Source organism: Cavia porcellus, unplaced genomic scaffold, assembly GCF_034190915.1.
Source record: "Cavia porcellus strain 051 isolate PalLab524CR breed Dunkin Hartley unplaced genomic scaffold, mCavPor4.1 scaffold_17, whole genome shotgun sequence".
Taxonomy (NCBI): Eukaryota; Metazoa; Chordata; class Mammalia; order Rodentia; family Caviidae; genus Cavia; species Cavia porcellus.
In genome coordinates, this window is record NW_026947500.1 from 17670111 (window position 1) to 17680142 (window position 10032).

Sequence of the window (10032 nt, forward strand, 5' to 3'; positions counted from 1 at the left end):
CAAGGTGATCAACAATGGTTACTATAATGCCTCGTTATCGTAAAAAGAATTGCCTATATCATCAGTTATAATAAAATTGAACAAAACAGTAAAGAATAAGACCAATAAAACCAAAACATTGGAGACATTAGAGGACTTCAAAAGAAGATATTAGTCAACCAGAATGGGCGTCACAATGAATCTTATTGTCTTCATAGTTGTTGCCTAGACTTTCAAACTTGGTGATAGTATACAACTGTAATTCCCACCCAGGAGGCTGAGGCCAGCCTGGAGTTATGTAGTGAGTTCAAGGCCAGCCTGAAATACAGTGAGTCCTTGTCTTAACAACAAACAAAAACCAAACAGCTCTAAGTTCCTGTGGGAAAAACCTGAACTCCTGGGGGCCGTGCCCTTGACCCTCAGTGATCAACTAAGGCCAGGGATATAACCTTGGTGCCTTGGTGGCTAAATGCCTATCTGGCAAGAGCAAGGCTCTGAGTTTGAGTCCCGGGATCAAAAATAAAAACAGAAAACAAACACCGAGATTCTCAGTCTCAGTGACCGACTACTTCTCCTGGGCCCTGCTTCTGGAAGGTTCTATACCATCTCACACTTCCACACTGAGGACCAGGCCCCCCACACCTGACCACATCCAAACCATAGCAGTGCCTTTACAAGTGAGTCTGGTGGACGTTCGAGGGCCATAGGCCTTACTCAGGAGGGTAAGGTAGGAGGATCACTTGAGCCCAGAAATGTAAGACCTGACAATGGGAAATAGAAAAATCCTGCTTCAAAAAGAGCTGCAGGTGTGGAGAGCCTGGGGAATCAATTCAGCTAGAATCACTCTACTCTTGGTATCTAATCATCCTTGACACCTGCTCAAGGTACTCATCTTCTACCCTAGCTGAAGCAGTCCTAAACTCTTGGCCTGCCATTTGAAAGAATGCTGTTGGGCCCATGTTGGTTTCCTGTTACTGTGATAAAATAACAGAGGCAATCAGCTTACAAAGAGGAAAGCTCTACTTCAGCTCATGGTTCAGCGCTTTCTGTTCATAGTCTCCTGGCGCTGGCCTTTGGGTTGATGGGGAAACCAGTATAGCCCAGGAAGCGCCTCCCCTCATGCCATCTTGGAAGCAGAAAGAGAGGGAGAAAGAAATGGGCTGGGGCCCCCAAATCCCTTTCAAAAGTACCTAAGCCAGTGACCTAACCCCCACACAGGCTCCACATCTGCCAGGAGCACCACAGGCAGAGGCAGAACCTATGCAAACTCCTCCTGTGACCCTGAGGAGAAAGCTGTCAGGTTCTTTGTTTCCTAAGTGGGCTGTGCACACATATACCCGTCGCTCTTGACTCCCTGGTCACACAGGAAGGAGCACAGACAGGGCCCACAGGAAAGTGTGAAGGGGAACAAGTTGAGGGTTTACCCTTCTTTGTCCTAAGAGTTCAAGGAGCTTGGCTGTGCAGGGGAGGGACTCAGAAGGTGGGGGAAGGCCTGGAGCGGCCTGCATAGCATGCCCCCAAGTCTGCATGGCAGGAATGCGGGTGCCATGGGGCCCTCCCCCACCTCAGCTGCTTTCACCTTTAGGACTTAATGCTCAAGGAAGAGTTTTCCATTTGCTCCCCATTTGAATTTCTTTCTATCTTCCCATCTTTCTTTTCTTTCTTTCTCTCTCTCTTTCTTTCTGTTAAGATTTTGGCGGGATAGACTGACAAAGAAAAGAGAAAAAAAGGCCTTTATTGCGGGCACAGAAGGGCTCCAGAAGAGAAAACACATACTCTTGGGTGAGAACAAAGAAGTGGGGCTACTTTGATCAGGTCTGGCTGGGGAGGAGTTTGGGAGCCGGGCAAAATGACAGTCAGCTGCTGATTCGGAGGAGCATCTGCCTGTGTAAAGCAGGAGACAGATTTACTGGGGGCTGCAGGGAGGCTTGGGATTGCAGAGGGCTCAACACGTGGGCAAAAAGGGAGCGGAAGGGTTATCTCTGAAGCTAGAAAGAGAACACAGAAGTTACTCGAGGAGAGATCAGTTGCTTTTCTGGGCCAGGTACCAAGTTGGGCAGGTGTGATGTTAGAGATAGCAAAGCCCCATGCTAGCAGAATCTGTCTGTCTGTCTTTCTTCTTGTCTTAGTCTTTGTCTTCATAAATCATTCACAAGGTGAAAAGGAGAAGGGCAAGAAAAGCTAGATGATTCCTGAACAAACACAAGTCAGGCATGACTATGTTGTGATACTGATGTAACTCACCATCTGAAATGTTGCCCAGGCCTGGGAACAACTCCATCAGGCAAGGTGGGGTGTATTTGTGCAACTCGTACAAATATTGACACACTGTTTTCACCCTCCACCTGTGCAGAGTCACTGAGTGCAGAGACTCAGTGCTTGTCATAAAAGGAAATCGATTGGCTAGATAAGCAAAAGGGGCCACTGAATGCTCCGGAGTGGTTCTTCCCTGGGAGGTTTCTGGCCCGCATATTTGACTTGCAGAATGTCCACCACTGGCAAAGAGTGGATAGAGTCACTTTATAAACACAGAGAGATCTTTGAAATGTAGATACCACCGGTGCTGTTTCGAAGGGAAGCAGCTGCAGCAGGGTTAGAGGAGCCAGGTGCAGACCCTCTCCACAGCTGGAAAACTAGAGATCCGGGAGAAAATACCTTCTAAGTATCAAATTCAATTTCTGGGGAAAGCAATTAATCCAAGTGGTCATCTATCCCAACAGCACTTGCACTATTGCTTTAAAAATTCTATATAAAACCCAGAGTGAGGTGGGCATAGCCCTTACCATGCATGTGCAAGGCCCTGGGTCTAGCACTTATGCCTGCAAAATAGCGGGTGAAGGCCAGGCTGAGTGGTGCATGCCTTGTGATGCCGAGGCAGGGGGGCCTGAGCTCGAGGCCAGTCTGGACTACACAGTGAGACCGTTGTGTCAAAAAGAAAAAAACGAGTGTAAAATGTTGCGTTAACTTGGGGGAAGGGCAGGGGTAGGCCCCACAGCCCTGCGTATGCGGGGCAAGCGCTGTGCCCTCTGACCTACACCTGTAGCCCCCCAACGGGCATTTTAAATCATCTCACCCTTGTGCAGTTTCTTCCTAACCTGGAGCCTTGGAGAAGAGAGACCAACAGTCAGCAGAAGGAGAAAGGGAAATGGTGGCAGCCCTGGTAGGACACGGACCTCCCTACAAACCACAGGCTCCTGAGGCAAAGACAGAGCTATAAATACCAGTCGGTGAAAAGCAGAACAGGGTGAGTTACCCATGGAGGTGGTTTCTCCTGCACGATATGTGTATGGGTAGTTGGTTATTTGGGAAAAACACCAAGGTCATCCGATTTTCTTCCTTTTGCCAAACAGGGATCTGAGTTCCCAAATTAGTGATACATATTTAGCTTTTCTGTTCCCAAGTGTTTCTTTTTGTTTTGTTTTGGCTGCGCTGAGGAGGGAACCCAGGACTGTGCACCTGCGTGCAGGGGCCAGTGATCTGCGCTGAGGCCACCCTGGCCTTCTGCCTAGGTTCCCATCACGGGCCGAGATGCCCTGCTGCAGGGCGTGTGTGCAGCCACCACAGCCAAACGAGGCTGCCCAAGGGTTCTTTCACTCCATGTCCATTGTACAAGGGATATGAGACAAGGCAAGGGACTCGTGTATCTCCCCGACAGCCGAGACCCCAGGGCTTCTTCTGTCATCTGCTCCTGGCACTGGGGCCCCAACCGGCTGCTGTCAGGCACTTGACTTTAGGAGACTGAGGAGCATCAGTCTGTGAGGGGTGTTGTTCTGTCCCCTCCTCTGTCAGGCACCGTCCCACCCCTTCCTCCTCGGACAAGCACTGGCTTGTCAGTCTTTGGAGCCTCTTGGCGGGGAAGGTTTCTGTTCCTCTTCCTACTGTGCCCTTCCTACTGTCTTCCAGGCAGTAGTGGCTTTGGAGGTGCCATTCTCACGTGGGTGTAAATTTTGTGGAGTTCCAGCATTCGACAAGTGCCTGTAGGAGACAGCTCAGCCAAGATTTCTGCAGGGGGCTGCCCAGAACCCCAAGGGGCAATGAGGGGTAAGCCTGCATCTAAAGAGCACTGAGTTCAGCAGAACACAGGGCAGCCAGCTCAAAACAATAGTACCAAACCAAAGCAAACCAAACCAAACAAAAAAGGCAGTAGCTTGTGCTCAGAGTGGGATTATGGAGGCAGCTGGGGGAGACCTGCAGTTTGATGCGCTGGTTGGACCTTTCTGCCTCTTGCCTGCCTTCCCTGTGGCCCAGGGTAGCTGTGGGAGCTGCGACCCCTCAGCCACAGGCAGGAGGAGGAGGAGGAGGGGTGCGGAGGCCGCCTCCGTTTACTGGAGGATCGGATTCTGTGTAATGAAGAGAGAAAGCAACAAGGGTGCTGCGCATCGGAGCAAACTCGGGGACCTGAGCTCCCTGCAGACTCCCAGTGAGTCAAGGCTGGGACTGGCTGGAAAGCTGAGGAGTCTTGGAGGGCCCTAGAGAAGTACGACCCAAGGCCACGGCAAAGGCTGGAGCTCCTCCGAAGGGGCAGAAGTGAGACTCTCTTCTTCTTTCTTTTAATTTTTTCCTCCAGGTGACAAGCCTGCTGGTCGCTGGCCCTGGGGCTGCATCCTCCCTCCCTCAAAGCCCACCATCTGGACTGACCCAGACCTGTGCTGAGCCCCTCAGCCAGGTCCACACGCAGTTAGCTCTGTCCCAGAGAGACGTCGTGCCTGGGTGTGCTTCCTCTTCAAGGCTCTTTGTGCGAAGTCAAACCAAAGGACTATGGTTCATACATCCTCTACTATCAGGCGCTACAAATACCTGCATCCAGTCAGGAGCCCTTTCCTTGTTTTTGGTCGTTCACTTTTCACACTGTGTTTCCCCAAAAACAAGATCTATCCAGAAAAAAGTCAGCTTTGAAAACTAGAGATCAAAGTGCCCTAGCCTCAGCTGCTGCTCTAAAGCAGATAAGGAAGGACGGCCAATTGGGGCTGGTGCTTTTGATCCCTAGTTCTTTGTTTTCTTTCTTTCTTTCTTTCTTTCTTTCTTTCTTTCTTTCTTTCTTTCAGGTAGTAAAATACAATAAAACAAGACAGAACAAAGCCAATTGAGATAATGCAGTGAAATTGAACTTCACTGCAAGAACTTCACTGCAAGAAACCGGGATAACAGTAATAGGTACCATAGTACATCTCGTTATCTTCACAATAGTTGTCCAGTCAATCAGGTATAGCTAAATCATACCAAAACCAGAACACTATAAAACCAATCGAAAGAGAATATTGAATAGAGCAAAAACAATTAGAGCAAAGCATAGCAGTGACATTTGCCTTCAAACAGAAGATAGAAGGAAGTTCCCCACATTTGCTATATTGCAAATGGTCATCCTTGCAAAAGATGCTCAGACCTCTGCCCCCAGGTGCTATGAGGGGGAGGGAAGACGGGATGTTTGATTTTTAGGCCGCTGGCCGGTAGGCTCAGGGCTGCTTACCAGAAAGGGAGGCCTATTGCTGTCTTGCTCAGTGTGCCAAATTCCAACATGGGTGGATCAACCCCTGGTTTTCAAGGCTGATTATTTTCCAGGTAGGTCTTAGTTTTGGGGAAACACAGTAGCAACTTGCATGTATGCATGTGTGCATGCATGTATGTTTTTATGTATGTAAGTATTTTTTTTGTACTGGAAATCAAACACAACCTTGTGCTTGCCAGGCAGATACTTGTACCACTGAACTAAATCCCTAGCCCCTCAGTATGATTTTTAATCTCTTGGATTTCTGATTGAAAGCTTTTTATGGACTCTAATTTTCTTGGTAAACTGGTCATTCATGTTTTATAATACTTTGTTTAGCTCGTCTAGCATTTTATTAGTGTCTTCTGAAAGTTTCAGCATCTTTTGTAGGGAGCCACGCGACAGCCCCATTGCTGCTTCCCTGCCTCGCTCTCTCCTATGGGCACAATGTGTCTGCCTACATTAACCATAATCCTCTCCTGCTTACGTCACATACCCAGATGTGACGATGACCCTGTTGTATTCATCCCCATAGCTTCTTCCTGTCCCACCAGCCCACCCTTGGCCTATAAAAGATGTAATCACTTCTGGAATAAAGGGGGCTTGATCAAATTCTCTCTCAACTTACTTCCATCTCTGTCTCCCCTATGTCTTTATTTAATCCCCGTTCCTCCTCCAGGTACACCCCATGGATTGATCCGCAGGCCAGATCAAGTGGCACCCAGCGTGGGGGCTCCTAGCACGGGGGAGTCAACGGAGTCAACGAGGGAGCCGTTCGAGATAGCTGGCTTAAAGTGAAAGCAAATTAAACCAGAGACCAAGGTGAGAACTGAGCAAACTAAATCAGGGATTAAAGCTAAAAGCAAAAGGACATTAAATCAAGTACCGAGGCCTGCGCAGACGACTACCCAATGTACCTGCCCGAGTCACGGTGAGTGAACGGCGACCCCATTCCCTTTCCCGGACATGGATCAAGCATTGAGCGAACACAAATTGTTCGTGGGAGACCTTATAAAGGCATTAAAGACAAGAGGAGTAAGGGTTAGAACAAAAGAATTATTGCAGTATTTTCAATTTATTCATAAGGTTTGCCCCTGGTTCCCCCTAGAGGTTCTATAGATACCAAGAGGTGGAAAAGAGTAAGAGATGCTTTAAAAGATTATTATAGGGTTTTTGGTCTGGAAAAGGTTCCAGTGACCACCTTTGCATATTGGAATTTAATCTCTGAGCTGCTTGCCCAGTGGCGTGCAGATCCTCAGATTGAGGAGATGGTCGCACAAGGCCCTCCGAGCTACACAGCCTTATAGTGCTCCTAAGATGGCGCCTGCCTCTGGCAAGCCTCATGGCACTCTTAAAATGGCGCTTGCCTCACTTCCGCCACATCAGCATGGGTCCCTCCCCGAAATGGTATTTCTGGTGACGGAAACAAACGTACTTCCCCAAGATGGCACCACACAGCCGCAAGACGGCGTGAGCACCACGCCGCTAGCTCCACAAGACATTAAGACTCATACGCCATTCACAGTGGCAACTTTAAAAGAATTAAAGACAGCGGTTGCCCAATATGGCCTTACAGCTGCTTTCATTCTTGCTGTTTTAAATTCTCTGGCTGATGGCTGGCTCACACCTACAGATTGACAAAGATTGGCTTGAGTGACTTTATTGGGTGGGGATAATCTTTTGTAAAAATCAGAATACACAAAAAATTGCAAAGAGACGGCCAGGCACAATACACAGGCTGGCAATAGGTGGGACCTTAATATGTTAATAGTGGAAGATGCCTATGCATACAGAAAGGCTCGTAAAGAGTTTAATCCAACACTTTTCGCTCAAATTCAAACAGCAGCTACTCAAGCATGGAGAAAGCTGCCTGCAAAAGATAATATAAGCTCCTCTCTCACTAGCAGTAAGTAAGGCCCAGATCAACCCTTTTCAGAGTTTGTTGATTGTTTGATTGTTGCTGTTAGCGGAGTCTTTGGCCGTGCTGATGCAGGCACTGATTTTGTTGAACAGCTGGCTTTTAAAGGCACCGGCACCGTCTGCTGGGCCACTATCAGACCTCATAAAAACAGAACAAGCCTAACAGGATATATACACCTTTGCTGTCACTGCTGGCTTGCAGGGGTTTACAGTTAAACAGTTCTTATCTCAAAAGCATAAACAAAACTGTTTTACCTGTAGAGAAACTGGTCATTTTACAAAAAGACTCCAGAGATAGAGATTACAATGTCAATTACTTTGACTCATTTAACTGATCAGAATGATATTGGTCTAGTCTCTTAAGTTTAATTTCAGCATATGTAAGGATGGGGACAGCTGCTAAAAGGAGAATGAGAGACACTGTGGTAGTTATTATTGTCTTCCCCAATGTCAGATCTTAAAACCCTGAGAAACCTTCATCATCCTGTAACGATTCGATTAGTTCTATAATATGCAGCGTGTATTTAATGTGCGTAAAGATGGGCACTGTTTGGAGGAAACTAGAGACAAGTAGATGAACAGTGAAGATCTCCAGTGCACTTGCTTTCAAATCTGTATTTCTTTAAATCTTTTTTTTAAACTGTTTTGTTCTGTTTTGGTATGTTTGTTCTTGCCCTCTTTGAGATAGAGGACAGGTGTGTGGGACTGATAAGCATGTTACGAAGTTTTTGTTGGATCATTGAGCAGAAGTGTTGGCAGTGTCACTGTTTGGATGTCACTTTATGTGCTTTGATTTTGTGACCTGGGTGACTATTTCTGAGATGACAATATGTAACTTATCAACTGTTGATTTCTTACCATTTATTTTTCTGTAATTCTGTATTAAGATCACTATAAAACAAGCCAGACAGATAGTAAAAAATTGCCTTTCTTGTGCCATGCACCTCCCAGTTCCACACTTTGGGGTTAATCTTATGAGGATTTATCCCTAGTGCATTATGGCAAATGGATGTCACCCACATTCCTGACTTTGGCAGTCTTAAATATGTTCATGTAACTATGGATGCCTTTGGTGGTTTTGTTTGTGCCTCTCCCCAGACTGGCAAAGCTACCAAGCATGTCATTAGCCATATGTTAACTACCTTATCAGTTCTGAGATGCCCACAACAATTAAAGACTGATAATGGTCCAGGCTATGCTAGTTCTGCCTTTGCTTGTTTATATCAACATCTTTTTTTTTTTTGTCTTTTTTGTTTTTTTATCGGTACCAGGGATTGAACTCACAACTGCCTGCTTGCAAGGCAGGCACTTATGCCACTGAGCTAAATCCCCAGCCCCTCTGTCAACATCTTAATATTGATCATATAAAAGGCATACCTTATAACCCTCAAGGTCAAGGCATAGTTAAAAGGACACATCTCTCCCTAAAACTCACTGTTGATAAAATAAAAAAGGGGAAATGGTACTCCACAAGGAGGACACCTAAAAATGTTCTATCTCATACCTTATTCATCCTTAATTTTTTAAATTTGGATGCTGCTGGACAGTCAGCAGCCATGCATTTTTGGCATTCTGAAACACAAAAGCAATTTGCTTCTGTACTATGGAGAGACCCCCTGACTAATTCATGCATGTCCCTGACCCCGTTCTCATCTGGGGACGAGGTTCAGTGTGTGTTTACTCTCAACAAGATAGAGAGGCTAGATGGCTACCTGAATGCCTCGTAAAACAAGTAGACAGTTCTTCAAAGACCCCATGCAACGCCCAGGAATAATGTCATTTCCGGAGGCACAATCCCCTGTGTTCTCTTACAGGTGACACAACTCTCCGGAGCCCTATGCTGCCTACTCAGCCTTCTCCTTGAGCCGTACCACACCCATGGTGGATTTAGACCCCTGCCAAACAGACTACAACTGCTGACAGCCATGCACAGAACCCCCTGTGACGGCGGAGGAGGCTCTTCTCGGTCTGGAGGAACATAAACCAGCCAAATAGACTGCGTCCGGTGTTATGCGAGGCAAGCTCCACAAAATTAAGAACGACTTCAACAGTGACAACAACAAATGGCTGCCAACCCCTTCTCCTCGATGTGTGTGTGTGTGTGTGTGTGTGTGTGTGTGTGAGCTTTTCCCTTACCTAGCGCCTCTTTTGGGTCCCCTAGCTGCCCTATTGCTTCTTCTTTCTGTGAGTCCTTGTATTTTTCAGAGGATTATGACGCTCATTAATAACCGGATAGACGCATTTATGGCAAAGCCCATTCAGGTACACTGTCATCAGCTGGAGATGGCAGATCAACAAACCTACCGGGAAGGAATTCCCATGAGTGGCCCATATGATGATGCAGCCTAACTGCCCTGGGGCAATGGACAGGCAGTCAGAGACGGGCAACTAGGACAGACAGGTTAATTCCATCAGCAACCTAAGACAGGCACAGGACCAACTGCTGTCCTGCAGCCCATGATGGGTAAGGCTTGGTTGGATTCATGTAATGAGGTCCTTGACCTAAGATAGACGCTGTCTGGCAGGGCCTGCCATACTCCTGATTAAATAATATAGAAAGGGAGGAGATGTAGGGAGCCGCGCAACAGCCCCATTGCTGCCTCCCTGCCTCGCTCTCTCCTATGAGCACAATGCATCTGCCTACATTA

At 47.1% G+C, this 10032-nt stretch overlaps 1 long non-coding RNA gene across 1 annotated transcript; it reads left to right on the forward strand.

Moving 5' to 3' along the window:
- The first annotated feature begins 1901 nt into the window (after window positions 1–1901).
- LOC134471184 (uncharacterized) lies at window positions 1902–9605 on the forward strand. The gene is made up of 4 exons (XR_010040494.1): window positions 1902–2023; window positions 3063–3223; window positions 6144–6286; window positions 9199–9605. It is a non-coding gene; the product is annotated as an uncharacterized LOC134471184 (long non-coding RNA).
- The last annotated feature ends 427 nt before the right edge of the window (window positions 9606–10032 follow it).